This window comes from Sus scrofa, chromosome X (genome assembly GCF_000003025.6).
Source record: "Sus scrofa isolate TJ Tabasco breed Duroc chromosome X, Sscrofa11.1, whole genome shotgun sequence".
NCBI classification, from domain to species: Eukaryota; Metazoa; Chordata; class Mammalia; order Artiodactyla; family Suidae; genus Sus; species Sus scrofa.
Genome location: NC_010461.5, coordinates 40,354,863 through 40,374,345, shown reverse-complemented (window position 1 = coordinate 40,374,345; position 19,483 = coordinate 40,354,863).

Sequence of the window (19,483 nt, the reverse complement as noted above, 5' to 3'; positions counted from 1 at the left end):
TGGGTGTGGCCCTGGAAAGACAAAAGAGGAAACAAAACAAAACAAAACAAAAACTTCCCTAAGAGTTCCCTGGTGGCTCAGCAGGTTAAGGATCTAGCGCTGTCATTGCTGTGGTGCGGGTTTGATCCCTGGCCTGGGAACTTCTGCCTGCTGCAGGTGCAGCCGAAATAATTAATGAATTAAATGCCAATGTAAAATAAATTTTAAAATCCTCCTGTCTGCTCATTTTTCCCAAGGGAAGAAGATGCAAAATCATGTTCTTTTTCACAGAAATGTTACTAGCCTGTGGGTGTCAGCAGAGGAAAGCTGCTGCAGCCCACAGTGGCCAGAGAGAAAACCTCCCTCTTCATCAGCAAAAAACTAGCTGCCAAGAAAATCCTCACCCAGAATGGCACGGTCACCTCCCCTGTTTCTTTGGTGGGCTTTTCATTTGGGGGCCTTTGTTCTGAAGCCGTGGGTAAAGGGGAACACGTTGGGTTTGCTACCATCTTTCACAACAATGTGAACTTGACCCAGAGAAATTACCCACTCTAAAGTGGTGTCAGCCCTTCTAACACTAATTCCAGCCTTGCTCAGCAGTCGGTTGCTTGGTAGCAACAAACAGCCCCTCCGCCCTTCTTCCTCTTTTTTTTCGTTTCTGTGTTATTTCTGTTTGTTTGTTTTGTCTCTGTTTTTTTGTTTTTTTTTTTTTTTTTTTGTCTTTTTGCTTTTTCAGGCCACACCTGCAGCATATGGAGGTTCCCAGTCTAGGGGTCGAATTGGAGCTACAGCTGCCGCCATGCCAGAGCCACAGCCATGCCAGATCCAAGCCGCGTCTTCGACCTACACCACAGCTCACCACAACACCAAATCCTTAACCCACCGAGCGAGGCCAGGGATCGAACCTGCAACCTCATGATTCCTAGTCGGATTCGTTTCTGCTGTGCCGCGACGGCAACTCCCCCTCCTTCCTCTTGAAGAAACAACAATATCTGCTGTCATACACTGGCTACTCCTGCCTCAGCCAGGACCACCAAATGTCTCCATGCTTCGGTTCCTTCAGGTCACTTCAACACTGGCAGCAGGTGCCCGACAAAGAAGATGTACCAAAGGGAGAATTTCATGCCTGCTCCAAGAAACCACGGATTTTCAAACCCAAACTCAAAGTCTGTGATTGAGGTAGGCGATTATTCTCTTACTGAATTAGCTCATGGTGTGCAAGACAACACCCCAGGAGACAAGTTGCATCCCTGCCCCCCCAGCCGCACCAACCAGATATGGGATGTGTTTGTCTAGCACAATGCATCATTTTTTTTTTTGAGCTGAAATCTTCTTGTTTTTTATTTTTTTATTTTTAAATTTTTTATTATAGTTGATTTACAGTGTTCTGTTAATTTCTGCTGTACAGCAAATGACCCAGATATATATATGTGTGTGTATATATGTGTGTGTGTGTGTATATATATATATATTCTTTTTCTCACATTATCCTCCATCATGTTCCATCACAAGTGATTAGATGTAGTTCCCTGTGCAAATCGCTAATTATGAGAGAAATGCAAATCAAAACTACCATGAGATACCACTTCACACCCGTCAGAATGGCCATCAGGAGTAAGTCCCCAAATAACAAAGGCTGGAGGGGGTGTGGAGAAAAGGGCACCCTCCTGCACTGTTGGTGGGAAGGTAAGCTGGTACGACCACTCTGGAGAACAGTATGGAGGTTCAAAGCATCATTTCCAAAACTATCTTCTGTCTGCTCAGAAACACCTGGAACAGCTACTAAGGCATATAGACCACCTAACTTCCGTTTTGTTAGCCTCTGCATTTAAGCAACTGTTCCAGGTCATTCTCACGCAGAAGTTTGAGAACCCTGCTCTAGTCTAGGGAGAGAAAGGCACAGATCCAGGGACGCCACCTATGTCTGACTAAGCCAGTTTAAGCCATGAATCATGAATCACAGAGAATTTTGAAAGGAAAGCCAATTCTCTATGCTTTCCATAACTTTTTAAATTTAAAGCATCCCAGTTAAATCAACATTGTTTGAAAAAATTCAACTGAGTAAATTTTAAAGATCTTATTGGCTTTATGGAACAGTTCATGAATCCAGCAGCATCCGATCTGAGCAAACAGAAAGAAGCTCCTTGATGCTGTGTACAGACTCCTGTTAGTCTATCTATGGGTAGCGTCAGAATGGTCTATAAATAATTTAAACTTAAATATGGGAGTGTCCATTGTGGTGCAGTGGTTAATGAATCCGACTAGGAACCATGAGGTTGCAGGTTCGATCCCTGGCCTCGCGCGGTGGGTTAAGGATCCAGCATTGCCGTGAGCTGTGGTGCAGTTCACAGATGCGGCTAGGATCCCTCGTGGCTGTGGCTGTGGTGTAGGCCGGCAGCTGTCGCTCTGATTCGACCCCTAGCCTGGGAACCTCCATATGCCACGGGTGCGGCCCTAGAAAAGACACAAAGACAAAAAAAAAACCCCAAAACTTAAATATGGGTTGCAGCCAAGTAATTTGCATTTCCAAAAGCTCCCCCAGGAGATCCTAATGCCTCACTTTAGCTGAGAATAACATCTCAAATAATTGCCTCCAAAAATTGAGCACAGACTCCTCTTCCTCACATAACTACACATATTTTCATTTAAGGTCGCTAGAAATACACAGCAGGAGGCCATAGGAAGAAGTTTGGCTGAGTATGGAGAGCATCATGAGACTTGGTCGTTACCTGGGAGGACAAGGCAGGCAAGAGGCATTGGATATCCAGGATCCAACAATAAGATAAGATTGAGGGACCAGAATTCAAAGGGATCACAGAAAGCCGGGAAGGGAATTAGTTTCCCAGGACAAGGGGAGTCAAGCAAGGTCTCAGTGCAAGATCCAAACCAGGGACCTCAGCTCTGGATCTTGAGCAAAAAGATACAGCAATTAAGCAAGAGGCCAGGTATCAAATCCAGGCACACAGGGAAGGCACAACTCACACACTAGGCATCTTCAATTTTCTCTAGATGCACTATTGGTTCTAGAAGGTGGGAAATGGAGTTAGAGTGGGGCGACAGGAGAAAAGCTTTCAGGGACCCTGGAGATGAGAGTGGAAGGCATAAAACGAGGAAGCAGGCAAATCACCGAGCTTTTACAAGTAAGCGTTGATCATTCAAAATACTTGAAAAAAGAAAAGGAGTTCCCGCTGTGGTACAGTGGGTTAAGAATCCAACTGTGGCAGCTCAGGTCGCTGCGGAGGTGTGGGTTTGATCCCCAAACAGGCACAGTGGGTTAAAAGATCTGGCATGGCCACAGCTGGGGTGTAGGTCATAGTTGCAGCTTGGATTCAACCCTGGCCCTGGAACTTCCATATGCGGTGGGTGCAGCCATTAGAAAAAAGAAAGATGAAAGGAAGAAAGGCAGGCAGGAAGGCAGGAAGGACAGAGGCATGTGATGATAAAATATGGTGGTTTCTCTTTACTTCAGAGTGAATGAGTAAGAACCCTGATTTCCTGGGACTCACATCTTGGTATATCTTTATTGTCTTCCGGGGTGGGGGGCTTACCTGCGGCATATGGAGGTTCCCAGGCTAGGGGTCCAATCGGAGCTGTAGTTGCCAGCCGACACCACAGCCACAGCAACGCAGGATCCGAGCCGCGTCTGTGACCTATACCACAGCTCATGGCAATGCCGGATCCTTAACCCACTGAGCAAAGCCAGGGATCAGATCTGCATCCTCAGAGATAGCAGTCGGATTCATTTCTGATGAGCCACAAGAAAAACTCCCTTTATCGTCTTAATTCTAAATATCACAAAGCACGTTCTGGTCTAATCTGGGCTTCCTATAGGAAATCAGTTTCTTGTAAATTTTATTTATCCTCTTAAGCAAATCCCTTGGTTCTGGGCTTTTTCTTCTCGTTTACCTCTTGAACCTACATTTAATTTGTTGTTATAGTTAATCAGGATCCATTTCATGGATATCTTATTACACATACATTTATTCTTAGTTGAAAATCATACACTAGTATCTTAAATTTTTCATTCAGAATGCTGCATAATGGTTACTAAATTTAAATAATTAGTTAGTAGAAAGGCTTTATAAATTTTATGATTTTTGAACAGAGGGTGGAGTAGCACACTTTCAGGGCTATTTCATGTTTATTTCACAAAGCACCTGGCCACACAAGAGCTATTTTCTGATTAACTGGCTGATTGATCCAATCAAACCAAGATGGCATTGTCTGAGCAATTCTGAGGATGCAGTGCTGAAACTCTGAATATGTCTTTAATGGGAATTCTTTCCTCAGAAAAGAATCAATTCAATATTTCTAATTCTGCACTCAAAAGCAGCATGAATAAAATTGCTATAATGGCTAATCCTGCATTAAATAGCAGTCAGCTGTTGGCCTGGAGACATACGACGTTACCAGTACAGCAATAGACGCCTAACAAGACATTGTCATTGAATGAAACTCTTCTTACTAACTCAGTACCTCATACATAGCTATTTATTAAATTCTTCATTTTTTACTAGGCAAAGTCAGATGGATCTGCCAATGCCTTAGACAGTCCAATGAGTCCACTCTGGGAAATGCATGTTAAAACCAAGGTTCCCCTCTAACCACTGAATACACTCATTTCTCCTTCTCTTTCTCATTTTTGGGTCACTTCTTACACTTTATTGCACATCCTTCTTCCTATCTTTTTATCTCCTAACACTAATAATCTAGGATTCTTTTATTCTCCATTACCCAAAGTATATGTCAGTGTTGAACCCACAGCCAGAATACTCACTCTCATTCATCAGTTTACTCAGTCAATCAGCAAATATTTATGGCATGCTTTCTACATACCAAGCCTTTTTAAAATATTGAGATATAGTTGATGTACAATATCATATGTTACAGGTGTACAACCTAGTGACTCGCAATTTTTAAAGGTTATACTCTACTTATAGTAATAAAATACTGACCATATTCCTGATGTTGTACAATATATCCTTATTTATTTTATACAAAGTAGTTTGTACCTCTTAATTTCCTACCCCATCTTGCCTCTCTCCCCTCCCTGCTCCCCAGTGGTAACCACTAGTTTGTTCTCTACATCTGTGGGTCCATTTCTGTTTTGCTATATTCACTATTAGTTTTGCTTTAGATTCCACATACAAGTGATATCATGCAATATTTGTCTTTCTCTCTCTGACTTATTTTGCTTAACAGAATACCCTCCATGTTGTTACAAATGGCAAATTTTCATTCTTTTTTATAGCCAAGTAGTATTCCATTGCATATGTGTGTGTGTGTGTGTGTGTGTGTATCACCTCTTTACCCATTCATTTGTTGATGGACTTTTAGATTGCTTCTACCTCTTGACAATTGCAGATAATGCTGCTATGATCATTGGGGTGCATGATCTTTCTGAATTAGTGTTTTTTCATGTTTTTCTGGATAGATACCCAATAGTGAAATTGCTGGGTCAGATGGTAGTTCTCTTTTTAGTTTTTTGAGAAACCGCCATACTGTTTTCCACAATGGCTGCACAAATTTACATTCCCACCAACAGTACACAAGGGTTCCCTTTTCTCCGCTTTCTCACCAACATTTCCTATTTGTGTTCTTTTTGATAATAGCCATTCTGACAGGTGTGAGGTGAAATCTCATTGTGGTTTTAATTTGCGTTTCTGTGACCGATGAACAATGTTGAGCATCTTTTCATGGGCCTGTTGCCCATCTGTATGTCTTCTTTGGGAAAATGTCTATTCAGGTCTTCTGCCCATTTTTTAATCAGGTGGTTTGTTTTTTGTTTTGATATCGAGTTGTATGACTTGTTTATGTATTTTAGACATCAATTCCTTATCGGTCATATCATTAGCAAATATTTTACCCCATTCAGTAGGCCATCTTTTCATTTTGTTGATGGTTTCCTTTTCTGTGCAAAAGCTTTTAAGTTTAATTCAGTCCCATTTGTTTGTTTTTGCTTTTATTTCCTTTGCTTTAGGGGACAGATCCAAAAAATATTGCTATGATTTATGACAGAGTGTTCTATGTTTTCTTCTAGAAGTTTTATGGTTTCTAGTCTTACATTTAGGTCTTTAATCCATTTTGAGTTTATTTTTGCATATAGTATGAAAAAAGTTCTAATTTCATTCATGTACATGTAGCTTTTCAGTTTCCCCAGCACCACTTTATTGAAGGGACTATCTTGTTTCCATTGTATATTCTTGCCTCCTTTGTCATAGATTAATTGACCATAAGTGTGTGCGTTTATTTCTGGGCTCTCTATTCTGTTCCATGGATCTACATGCCTATTTTTATGTCAGTATCATACTGTTTTGATTACTGTAGATTTGTAGTGTGATCTAAAGTCAAGGAGCCTGGTTTCTTCAACTAACTTCTGTTTCAAGATTGTGGCTGTTAGAGATCTTTTGTGTTTCTATACAAACTTGAAAATTATTTGTTCTAGTTCTGTGAAAAATGGCCTTGGTATTTTGATAGGGATTGCATTGAATCTGTAGATTGCCTTGGGTGAGATGGTCATTTTAACAATATTAATTTTTTCAATCCATGAATACAGTATATATTTCCTTTTTTTTTGTCTTTTGTCTTTTGTCTTTTGTCTTTTTAGGGCTGCACCCATGGCATATGGAGGTTCCAGGCTAGGGGTCCAATCAGAGCTGTAGCTGCTGACCTACACCACAGCCACAGCAATGCGGGATCTGAGCCGCATCTGCAACCTACACTGCAGCTCACAGCAATGCCGGATCTATAACCCACTGAGTGACGCCAGGGATCGAACCCACCTCATGGTTCCTAGTTGGATTCATTTCTTCTGTGCCATGATGGGAACTCCTGTATTTCCATTTTTTTTAACATCATCTTCAATATACTTTATCTGTGTCTTATAGTGTTTTTTCAGAGTGAAAATAAATGAAATAAAGACAAACAAATAGAAAAGATCAATAAAACCAAGTGCTGGTTCTTTGAAAAGATAAACACAATTGACAAATCTTTAGCTAGATTCACTAAGAAAAAAGAGAGGGCTTAGATAAATAAAATCAGAAACAAAAGAGGAGAAATTACAGTGACTACAGAGAGACAAAGATTATAAGAGAATACTATGAACAGCTGTATGTTAAAAAAAATGGGCAAACTGGAAGAAATTGATAAATTCTTAGATTCATACAACCTTCCAGAACTGAATTATGAAGAAATAGAAAATCTGAATAGATGGATTACTAAGGAGGTTGAAACAACAACCAAAAACCTCTCAAGAAACAAAAGTTCAGGACCAGACACCCTCATGGGATTTGGTTTCTCTTACCTGAGCCATTGGCTATATTTGAAAATCAGCTCTTTCCACCCTCCACGTCTGCTAGAAGTGTCTACCGGTGTCTCCCTTCTTGCTATTTGTGCTTCTGGGGTCATCGGTGCTTTGCTACTTCCAGTGTTGCTGCTGATGCTGATGTTGCCACTTGAGGCACCAGGATGATGGGTGCCTGCACCACATTCAGGGTTGCCTAGGTCACGGGTATGGTCACTGCCATGGGGGGAGGGAGAAGATGGGAGAGAGTGAGGGTCACAGGTGCTTCTGCCACCTCCAGGTTTGTTGGGTTCATGATTGTCACTCTTGGGGTCAAGGGGGATGGAGTCATAGCCTCCACGCCTGGAGGGATGGAGTCACAGAATCTGCTGCTGCTGCTGCTGCTACCCTGTGGTCGTGTGTACCCCTGCAGCTGGGAGGCCAGAGTCATGTGCACTGCCTCCCGTGCTGCTACCAAATGTTCAGCAGTCACAAGCCAGGGACCAGGATCACAGGTACCACCTCTGCTGTTCCCCCAGTACTGCCTCCTTCATGTGTTGCAGGCCACTCACTTTCAGATGGGCAGATGCGTGGAGCTCTCCAGTGTCCTGGTGTGGATTAGAGAAGGCTTTGCTGAGTTGTGGATATTCTACTGATTGTAGATTGATGGGGAAAGCCGAGAGGAGCATCTCATGCCACCAAGATCCTCACAAAATATTATAATATGAGTCTTCTTGGAGGTCCCATCTTGGCACAGCAGAAGTGAATCTGACTAGGAACCACGAGGTTGCAGGTTTGATCCCTGGCCTCGCTCCGTGGGTGAAGGATCTGGTGTTGCCGTGAGCTGTGGTGTAGGTTGCAGATACGGCTCAGATCTGGCATGGCTGTGGCTGTGGTGGAGGCCGGCAGCTGTAGCTCCGATTCGACCCCTAGCCTGGGAACCTCCATATGCCGCGGGTGCGGTCCTAAAAAGACAAAAGAAAAAAAAATGAATTTTCTTCTCTGAGTAGACCTACAAATATCACAATTTTTCCTGATCCTGAAAGAGCAATTATTCAGGGAACCCAACCTGGCTACCATGTGTCTAGGAGGATATCAGCAATAAGCCATCTCTCTGGCCTCCTCATTTCTCGTAGTGATGACCTTTCAGGAAGTGTATCTCATCTGCTTGACTGATTTTCCACTTTTCCAGAATTTTGCTTTCATCACAGGGAGGTAATGTAAAACTCGGGCCCTGCAGAATTCCCTGAGGAGTTCTCCCTGGTGTAGAAAGAACTTCAGGATTTTCAAAGACATCCAATGAATAAGTAAGTTTAGAGGTTCTGTGCATTCCCTCCAGGGACTTCAGATTTGGAAGTTTCTTTTTTTTTTAATTTTTTATTTTTATTTTCCCACTGTACAGCAAGGGGGTCAGGTTATCCTTACATGTATACATTACAATTACAGTTTTTCCCCCACCCTTTCTTCTGTTGCAACATGAGTATCTAGACATAGTTCTCAATGCTATTCAGCAGGATCTCCTTGTAAATCTATTCTAAGTTGTGTCTGATAAGCCCCTTTCATGGAAGCTGGTGGAAATGCTGCAGATGCTTTATTTTCCCCCATAGTTGCTAATTTTCTAAGGTACCAAACTTCCAAGCCATTGAAAACATTATGGTGCATATCAGGCAAAGATCTGGTCTCATTTGTGTGTTGGTGCTTTGATTTAGTTATTTCATAACCGATACTCACCATTGGCCTCAAGTAACTCTAGATACAGTAGTGAGACTTTTCCCCATAACCTGTTATACACCGGGGGCTCAAGATCCTTGTATGCAGAGCCTAGCACTAATCCCATGGCAGAGATGACATGATTGCAAGGAATAAATCCTTTTCAAGCTAACTTAAAGGAAAAGGATGAAAATATTGTAGGCATTCAAGATCATCTCCAAGTCTTCGGCCAGAAAGCTCTAGACAGGACTGGAGCTAAGAGCTGAAAACACTACAGCAGCTGAAAGAGCTGCTTTCTTTGCATCGGGCTAAATCTTCCTCCGTGTCTGGACATACTGTCTCTGCTACACTTACACAGAAGCCAGTTTTCTTTGCCCCAGCCATGACTTTACACTGCTTCCCCTCCTTGAGCACACAACAAAGACTGAATTCAACCCCCATGTTCTAAACACAAATCCTCAGGAAAAGAAACCTGATTTTTCCAGCTTGAATCATGTACCAACCTTTGGCACAATCCCTGGTAACTAGGGAGCAGCCTCCCATGGCCAATTACCCATTACAGCAGGAGCTGGGAGAGATTTCAGAGAAGAGGTAAGGGCCATCAGAAAAATCGATTGGCGTGTCATGACCGTGTCTTCTGCTGGCTTCGTAGCCTCCAAGGAATAAGTAGATTAAATGCACTCTGAAGGAAACATGATAAATGTAGCCGAAAACCTAATTGTCAGAGATAATAACTATATAGAAAGATGAAACTTGTCAAGAAAGGATGATTGAGAAGAGGAAAGATGTTACCTACAGATTATCTGGGTCTGAGGGTGAAGTGAAAATAGAAGACTAAAAGTACTATCAACCAGCTTCAGCCACAAAAACAGCACCACTGCCCTTGCCTGCCTTGCTGAGATAAAGGGAAATGATGATTCAGCAGCTGGTAGTAGTTGGGGCTTCTGGTCAACCCAACCATCAGTTAAAGCTTCCTCTTCATCATGGCCTCCCCATCTCTTGTTCCCTAGGGTCTCTGTGTAGTTCTGGCCTCTGGTTTCCAGTTGAAGCACAGAGCTCCTCAAAAGGTGGCTGCTGGAGCCATCATCCCAATATGTGATCCCAAGAATCGCAAGAGTTCCCGTCATGGCTCAGTGGTTAATGAATCTGACTAGGAACCATGAGGTTGGGGATTTGATCCCTGGCCTTGCTCAGTGGGTTAAGGCTCCAGCGTTGCCGTGAGCTGTGGTGTAGGTTGCAGACGTGGCTCGGATCCTGCGTTGTTGTGGCTGTGGTGTAGGCCGGCAGCTGCAGCTCTGATTCGACCCCTAGCCTGGGAACCTCCATATGCCATGGAGCGGCCCAAGAAATGGCCAAAAGACAAAAAAAAAAAAAAAAAAGAATTGCTTCACTCAGGAGTATACTTGTTGGGTATCCACTATCCCTTAGAAGAAATCGACCCCTCTTCCTTTCTTGTGAAACTCTATGTACTCACTCCTACCTTCCAAATAATGATCTTAAAGATTTTTTTTTTTTTTACTTCTGGGAAGATGGAGCATATTGCTGCAGAGCACCAGTGGTTTCTCTACCTCTCATGGGAGTTTTCAGCCTGACTTGGCCCTGGGGATAAGCAGGAGTTTGGGCCTGGGCCAGAATTGTGGGGAAAAAAAAGACAGTGTTCATTAGAGAATGAAGAAAGCCTTTGCTCCTCTAGGTCATCCTCCAGTTCATTCAGTCTTCACCCAAGGAAGAAGCTCTACCAGACTCTTCACTGCCACCCCTCCACATCTACGAAACCTGCACTGGCTCTTCCTATGAAGGTGTAAATGATCAAGCATGTGGTATTAGCTAAGTGGTCCTCAGGGTAGTCTCAGCCCAGCAGCCTCAGAGTCACTGGGAACTCGTGTGAAACATAAACTCTAGAGCCCAAACTCAGACTGAATCAGAAATCTGTGTTTTGTTTGTTTGGTTGGTGTGTTTTGGTTTTGGTTTGTTTGGTTCGTGGTTTTTTGTTTGTTTGTTGTTTTTTGGGGTTTTTTTTTTTTTTTTGTCTTTTCTAGGGCCACTCCCGTGGCATATGGAGGTTCCCAGGCTAGGGGTCCAACCACAGCCACAGCAACGCAGGATCCGAGATACATCTGCAACCTACACCACAGCTCACAGCAATGCCAGATCCTTCACCCACGGAGCGAGGCCAGGGATCGAACCCACAACCTCATGGTTCCTAGGGGGATTCGTTAACCACTGCGCCACGATGGGAACTCCACAAGTATCATTTCTTAGTTAAGCTGCTTCAGAGCCCGGGGATTTTTCTCAAATGCCCTTTGCTGCTGTCTCTGCCTGGCATGATTTCCACTTTTCACCATCACCTACTGCATCCCCACCTCCCTACCCCCTACCACTTCCTTCCCCTCACTAACTCTTTCAGGTGACTACTCGAGATGTGTCAGGGACCTATGCGGTCCCATACCAACTGCATTCATCCCACTTGTAGGAATTAGTGGTGCCTGTTTACCTGCCTGCCCCCGCAATACATATAACCTCCAAGAAGGCTGAGACGGGAAGTTCCCATTGGGGCTCAGTGACAACAAACCCGACTAGGACCCATGAGGATGTGGGTTTGATCCCTGGCCTCGCCCAGTGGTTAAGGATCCGGCGTTGCCCTGAGCTGTGGTGTAGGTTGCAGACGTGGCTCAGATCCCGCGTGGCTGTGGCTGTGGTGCAGGCCGGCAGCTATAGCTCCGATTCGACCCCTAGCCTGGGAACCTCCATATGCCGTGGGCACGGCCCTAAAAAGCCAAAACAAAACAAAGGGCCGAGATGGCACTGTGCTCATTCCTCTATGTTCCGTGCTTGACAGAGTGAGTGCGGGGAACGTGACGAAAGAGTGATACTAATTAAATGGGTGCCTGTTCCAAGCGATGCACACTCACAGTGTGCTGTCATGTGCTGTCGTTGAGAAAACCGCCTGTCCGAATATCCTCTGACTAAATCTTTTACTCTCTGAGTCATGCACATCAGCACTTCCTTTTTTGAGATTGTTTTTATATCTGTTGGATACCGCGAAGGGCTTGACGTTTATAGAATTGTTTCCAGAGGAGATGAGTGCTTTCTGAGCACCCCTCTGGTTGAAGTTCAGTTGAATTTATAGGTTCAAGTTTTAAAAGAAAATCCCTCCTTCCCATATTTCATTGGCTGCAAAGATATCTATAACCTCAAGTGGTGGCCACCCCAGAATTATGATCTTGAAATACTTGGGATCATTGGTGCAGGATTTTGCAGGCCAGGCTGGGCATCGGTTGGGGTTCTCCGGGCAGGTCAGCGTGCTTAAAGGCTTTTGGCTTAGAAAGCCTTTAAATATAAAAATAAATGAGCTCAGTGGGTTAAGGATCTGGTTGCTGCAAGCTGCAGTGTAGGTCACAGATGCGGCTCGGATCCTGCGTGGCTGTGGCTGTGGCTGTGGCTGTGGCGTGGCCGGCAGCTGCAGCTCCCATTCGACCCCTGGGAACTTCCATATGCCGCCGGTGCAGCTGTTAGAAAAGAAAAGAGAAAGACAATTTAAAATGAAAATAAACAAAATGAGCATCGGTTATATCTGTGCCCACCGAGTCCTCAGACATAAAATCTTTCATTTTCTGAGAATCCTAAGGAAACGACATGGGTTCCCCTCCATCGTGTGTCATTGGGTCCTAAGAGAGATTAACAATTAGGCAACCATGTGCCACATGGAAGGGGATTCGGGTGGCTTTGCTGCCCATTGCCTTCAGGTGTGGGAGGAGGGTGGGCCCTGCTTTGTGTTCCAAGGTCAGAATCCAGGGTCTTTGAGCTTTCTGTCCTCTGGCATGCACGCTGCCTTGGCTTTGAGGCTCACAATGGAAAGCTAGAGTTAGATTTTTCAAACTGTGCCTTGTATACATTCGCTTGGTGTCTGCAGGCTATATTGCAACTATATTTAGATTTCTAGTGCTCTTGTAAAAGTACAGTTTTAAAAATATTTAGCTCTTTTGGGGAGTATAACTTCTCTTGTCTTTTTAAGTAACCACATCATGTCTAACCAGCATCCATGTGTTTGTTCTAAAGTATACACTGTCGGAGTTCCTGTCATGGCTCAGCATTAACGAACCTGATTAGCATCCATGAGGACGCAGGTTCGATCCCTGGCCTTGCTCCGTGGGTTCAGGATCCGGCGTTGTGGTGAGCTGTGGTGTAGGTTGCAAATGCGGCTGGATCCTGTGTTGCTGTGGCTGTGGTGCAGGCCAGCGGCTACAGCTCCGATTGGACCCCTAGCCTGGGAACCACTCTATGCCTTGAGTGAGGCCCTAAAAAGCCAAAAAAAAAAAAAAAATTATACACTGTCTATAAAGGAAAGTCAACTTTATTTGTGTAGTTCCCTAGAGGAAGAAAATATATTTGTTTGACTTGACCCGGAAGAACATAAACACAAGGGCAGAGAAACATTTTTGTAACTTCTATAGTTTATTACTTCATTTCTCTTGTTTGTTTACTATGCATAGTTTTGCTATCACTTCCGACCTATAACTCTGAGCTACAGACTATAGGCCTGTTTCTTCTATAACGTGAGAACAAAGGCATGGAAAACCTTTTCTGCCAATCTTCAGGTTCTCATAGTTTCTCTGTAAATAGCTGTTAAGAGGGGAGCTCAGGGTCTTCCTACTCTGACACTTATTTATTTGAAATCATAGAATCTTGCTCAAATGTTAACATTACGGTGAGATATTAAGATAATGACTTTGATCTCTAATACTTCTATGCTCAATATATGTGAGGGACTGCTCTAAGTCCTTTACAGACATATTAACTCATTTAACAGTACTACATAGGAGTTCCCGTGTGGCTCAGTGGGTTAAGGACCTGGCATTGTCACTGTAGCGGCTCTGGTGGCTGTCGTGGCACGGGTTTGATCCCTGGCCCAGGAACTTCCACATGCCATGGGTGTGGCCCAAAAAATAGTACCACACAGAAACCCTGTGAGGTAGGTACTACTATTATCCCCTTTTTATAGATAATGAAACTGAGGCTTAGAGAGACCCAAGAACTCCTTAACTCGTGATCCAGGTAGACTCCAGATTCAGATCCAGGCAGTCTGACTCCAGAGGCGGTGTGTACTCTTAACTGCTTTATATAGAGAGATACAGATGAGCCATTCTTCAATAGGGTAGATTTTGTTCCCCACCAGAGGACCTTTGGCAAGGTCTGGGGACATGTTTGATCATCACAACTGAGAAGGGGGACACAGGCTACTGGCATTTAGTCAGTGGAGATCAAGTATGCTGCTGCTAAACAGGCTACAAACCACAGGAAAGTCTGCCATAACAAGGAATTATCTGGGTCAAAATTCAGTAGTGCCAAGGCTGAGAAACCCTGATGTGGACAGCTAGAGGATAGATAGGTGGTGACAGATCAATGATAGATTAATGACAGATAGACAGACGGATAGATGGATAAATGATAGGACTGGGGGGCCACTGAAACTGACATACAAGGAGTTCCTGTTGTGGCTCCATGAGGACGAGCGTTCGACTCCTGGCCTCGCTCCGTGGGTTGAGGATCCAGCACTGCCGTGAGCTGTGGTGTAGGTCGCAGATGCGGCTCGGATCCCGCGTTGCTGTGGCTGTGGTGTAGGCCAGTGGCTACAGCTCCGACTGGACCCCAAGCCTGGGAACCTCCATCTGCTGCAGGTGCGGCCCTAAAAAGACAAAACAAAACAAAACGAACAAAAACAAGAGTCAGAGTCAGGCCAGGGTGATGGTAATTAGAAAGCCACAGAGACCCAGGGTTTTGATAGACATTGAAGGCAGGGGCCCCCCGACTTTGGCCTGTCAAGGACTGAAGAACAGCAGAGCATCCTCCTGATGACTTCCGGACCTGGCCAGGGAACGACCTGCTTATGAACAAGGCTGGAGGCGCTCTGACCAAGAACTGCAGAGAAGGAGATAGAGCGCCCCCTAGCTCCCCATGCAAGAATTCCTACAACCTCCCAGAACTCCAGGTTAGGTTATCAGGAGTACAAGCTGGCTTGGCCAAGTTAAAGGACAGCCTTTCTTTCTTTCCATATCTTTCTCCTGGGCTTGCCTTCCCCTGGCTTGTTTGGAAGGAAACCCCTCAAATACCTCCTCCACGAGGATCTAGCGCTGCAGGCGTGACAAGTTTGCGTTTTCTACTGGAGAAGAAAAAATTTCTAATCTCCGATAGGGCACACTCTAGTAAAAATAATAGGGTTTTTTTTTGGTTTTTGTTTTTTCAAATTGAAGTACATTTACTATTTCATCCCCACGGACACATCACTGCCACCCAGCCCTCAGGGCAAAAAAAAAAAAATCATTCCTGTTTGATGGGTCCTTTGACTCACTAAAGGCGTTTCCTAGATTCATGTCACAATGTTACATAAATTTCTACCAGTCAGTGGGACAATCAAAATTATTGGAATTGGAGTTCCCGTTGTGGAGCTGCAGAAATGGATCCAACTAGTATCCACGAGGGTGCGGGTTTGATCCCTGGCTTCACTCAGGAGGTTGGGGATCCGGCATTGCCGTGAGCTGTGGTGTAGGCCAGCAGCTACAGCTCTGATTCACCTCCTAGCCTGGAACCTCCATATGCCGTGGGTGCAGCCCTAAAAAGCTATATATGTATGAATTTCCAATGTCCTTTTCTCTCTTTTGTTTCTGCTATTCCTTCAGACCTGGGAGGTCCTTGCTGTCTACAGGTGTCAGATGCTGGTGACCCCATAATGGTTAAGGCTGCTTCATCGCCATCATTTTATCACACAGCTGACCCTTTCAGAATAGCTCTTGCTCATCAAGAATAGTCCTACCTCGGACACGAGGTATGCTGTTTCCACACTATTTTCTAGAGCCCATCGCCAGCCCAATGCCCATCATGCCACATTTTACAACCAGCACGTGGCGGTTTGGAGTTCAGAGATTGCCTCTCTACTGGGTCTACTTTTGCATCAGGGATCTTCTCCATCACGAACTAGATCGTAAGACAAGCTGTAGAGCTTTTCAATCACAGCACTGGTTTCTGCTCCTACACTAAGCTTTACCCGAGGCGGGGGTCCACACGAAGGGTTTCATTGTCCAGGAAACATTTGGTTCCTTCAAGTTCTCAGGGAGAAGGACGCTGAAGCACAAGTTCCCATTTTCTGAGATGTGATTACATTGATAAGGTTTCACATGCCCATGTTTATCCAAGCAATTTAACTGATAAGCACTAGAACATTTTTTTCCAGCAACATTTAAGTGATGAGGTAATATTCTAGAAACAGTTCTCTGGCTGGTCTTTCCAAAAAGAACTGATTGCTAATTCTCTGACTTCTAACCACCGAGCCATTTGTTCAAGGTTGTCAGCTGAATGAATGTGGAAAATGTTCCATTTGGAGAGGTCAAGGTTCAAATGGAATTCACTCTCAGACTTAACTTGGCTCTAGTGTGGAATTATCTGCTCCCATTTTTCTTCACTCCTGCCAGAAGAAGCCCCCCTCCCCGCTCGCCCTGGCAAAAAAAAAAAAAAAAAAAAAAAAAGTTCTGTTTCATCTTAGCTCTATTCAGAGGATTGGTAAGAATTTATCCCGTGTTGCTGACACTAAGCAGAGAAGCAGCCAGAACAATGCCAAGCACACAGTAGGTGCTTAATATGTACATGCCACTGAAACAACTCAGTGACACCAAATTTGGTGGCAGACATGCCATCAGGTCGCCCAGCCCCAGAGTGCCGTCTGCTGCTTAGGCACTCTGTTCTCACACATTGGTTTATTTTTACCTGCACACTTTTTTCTTAGTGTTTTCATCTATAATTTTAATATCCAGCCAACTGTGCATAATGTTTAATGACATCCCGTTAACTAAGAAACACTTTTCGAAGAACCACCGAGAAGTAACAATTGCTGCTTTTCTCCCCAGCACCTGATACACGGTTTCTTGGCAAGGGATGACTTAGATGACAGCTCTTGCTCACTTCCAGGGCCCCCAGACTGAGTTTCAGCAGACAGGGATCTTTTGCTATACAGTCTGATCCTCCAAACAGTAACTGGAATGGCTTTACATGCACGGGAACAGAGGTATCAGCATGGGTGAAACGAACAGGCATCCCGCTCAGCCTAAAACCATCTCTACCTCTGATTGGCTGCTCACGGCCAGAAAAAAATCCCTATTGGAGGCTTTTTCTTTAGATGAAGCAGTACCCTCTGCTCTGGAACCAGTGTAAATTTGCCTTGAGAGGGAAGAACTGAGAGTTGGTCATACCCCACCATGAGATGCCAGCTCTAATCCATAATCTCTGCTAGCCCCATGAAGCCAGAACAGCAATGGAAATCTCTTAGCATAGGGAAAGGCCTCTGAAGAAAGGATTAGGGGAGTGAGAAGTGCGGAGGCCTTGGCACTGTTGGTAACCTGTTAGCCACGCCATGTTCGAAGGTTCAGCTTGAAAATGCAAGTTTTGTACGGGATAGTCTTGGGCTTAATTCCCAGCCCCACCACTTACTAGCTGAGTGAACATATGTGAGTCATTTAACATTTTCAACCCTGTTTCTTCATCTATAAAATGGAGATATATAATAACACTGCCAGGGTTAGTTTCTTGAGGCTGTCATAACAGATGACCGCACACTCAGTGGCTTAAAATGACCCAAAGGTACTCTCTTCCTGTTCTGGAAGCCAGAAGTCCAAAATCAAAATGTCAGCAGCGTTGGTTCCTTCTGGAGGGTCTGGGGGGAGAATCCATTCCATTTTTCTCTCCCAGCTTCAGGTTAGCTGCGAGCAACCCTTGACAGTCCTTGGTTTGACACTATAAGGTTCCAACCTCTGCTTCCGTTTGCTCGTGACCATCTTTCCTGTGTCTCAAAAACCTCCCTCTCCTTCCTCCTATAAGGAGACCTGTCATTGAATTCAGGGCCCGCCCTAATCCAGGATGATTTCATCTTGTGATCCTTAATTGAATGGCCTCTCCAAAGATCCTTTTTCCAAATAAGGTCATGTTCGGCAGTAGAGGGGGTTAGGACGTGGGCTATCAATTTGGAGGGACGCTCTTCAACCCACTGCACTGTCATCTATGGTTACTGTCAAGATTTAGTGCGGTAATATACTAAAGACCTTAGCATACGGCCTAGGGACAGTAAGAACTCAGTAAATGATCCCTGTAATTTCCAACACTTAAGTCCTCTTTACTTACCCGCTTCCATAAGGACAAAGAAAGTCCTGCTCTACAGCAAAGGCATGAATATTATGTTTTTAGTGCTTACCTGCCAAGATGTTAGTGTCCGTTCTCACAGTGTTTGTTAGATGAATGCGTTTTTGCTGATCTCCTACTTGGTTCGAAGATGCTCTACAAATGTGATGAACTCTCCAATCTCTGCTAAGTGGCAAAGCAGTGATAAAGGAAAAAGTGATAGTAAAAAGACGTGTAAGACTACTAGGAATGCTAAAATAGAGATTATATATAAAAAAGAAAGATGCGATGTCCAGACAAGATGGGGTGGATTCAACTCTCTCTGGTCCCTGCTGAAAACAACTAAGAACCCTAAAAATAACTCGAGAGGCAATCAAAGAAAAACTTTGAAAGGTAGGAGGTGGAACACGTGGCTGGAGGAACACAACAGGGGCAGGGCATCTTTCGAACCACCACCCAACAGAAGAAGGTTGAGAAGGCCACTTGGATCTGGCCTTTCCCAACCATCAACCTGTTAAGAGACAGGGCTGCCCAGGTAAGCCCACTCCTTCCCCAGATGGAACAGGAGTCCCATGGACAACTTGATGTGGAGCTGGCAGAACCAGCAAGGGGGATCAATGGGAAGCCCTAGTGATAATAAATTACTAGAGTAAGCACTCTCTCGCCTTGCCCTGTTTGAGACTCACCTCCCCCACCTAGAAACACGACCTTGCTCCGTGGGGCACTGGCAAAGGAGGCCATGGCACAAGTGCCAACTGGGGAAGCATTTTCCTTCCCCATTGGACCTGAGGCTCCCCTCCTCCATTCAGAGGTCATCTGTGGGTGTGTGTGTGTGTGTGTGTGTGTGTCTGTCTGTCTGTCTGTGTGCAGATTGGTGGGAGGAGTGGGCCATTCACAAATGGGCCATGCCACAGTAAATGTGTAACCTGGGATGTGCTCTCCATCTTCCATAGGCAGGGGGGAAGACTGCTGCAAAATACGCCCAGCTCAGGAAGCTCATGTGTCCCTGCAGGCCTAAGGCCCCTGTGCCCCCACTTTCAGACACTCAGAGGAACCCTCACTGCAAGCACCCAGCTAGGGAGGCACTCTTCATCCCCCACAGACAAGAGGAGCCTGCAAAAAGTCACCGGAAAACCTCATTCAGTCCTGAAGAAGGGAGACTCCCTTTTCCCACCCATAAGATTTAGACAGTCAAGCCTGAGCAAACTTTTTCAGCTCCAACAAACAACACTAGCAAGGATCAATGGGAATCCCAGGGGCATGGGATAAACCTGGTGGATAAAAATAGGACCACAAAGGATGGCTCTGCGTATTATATTACTATTGGAACCACAATCCCCAAAACGGATC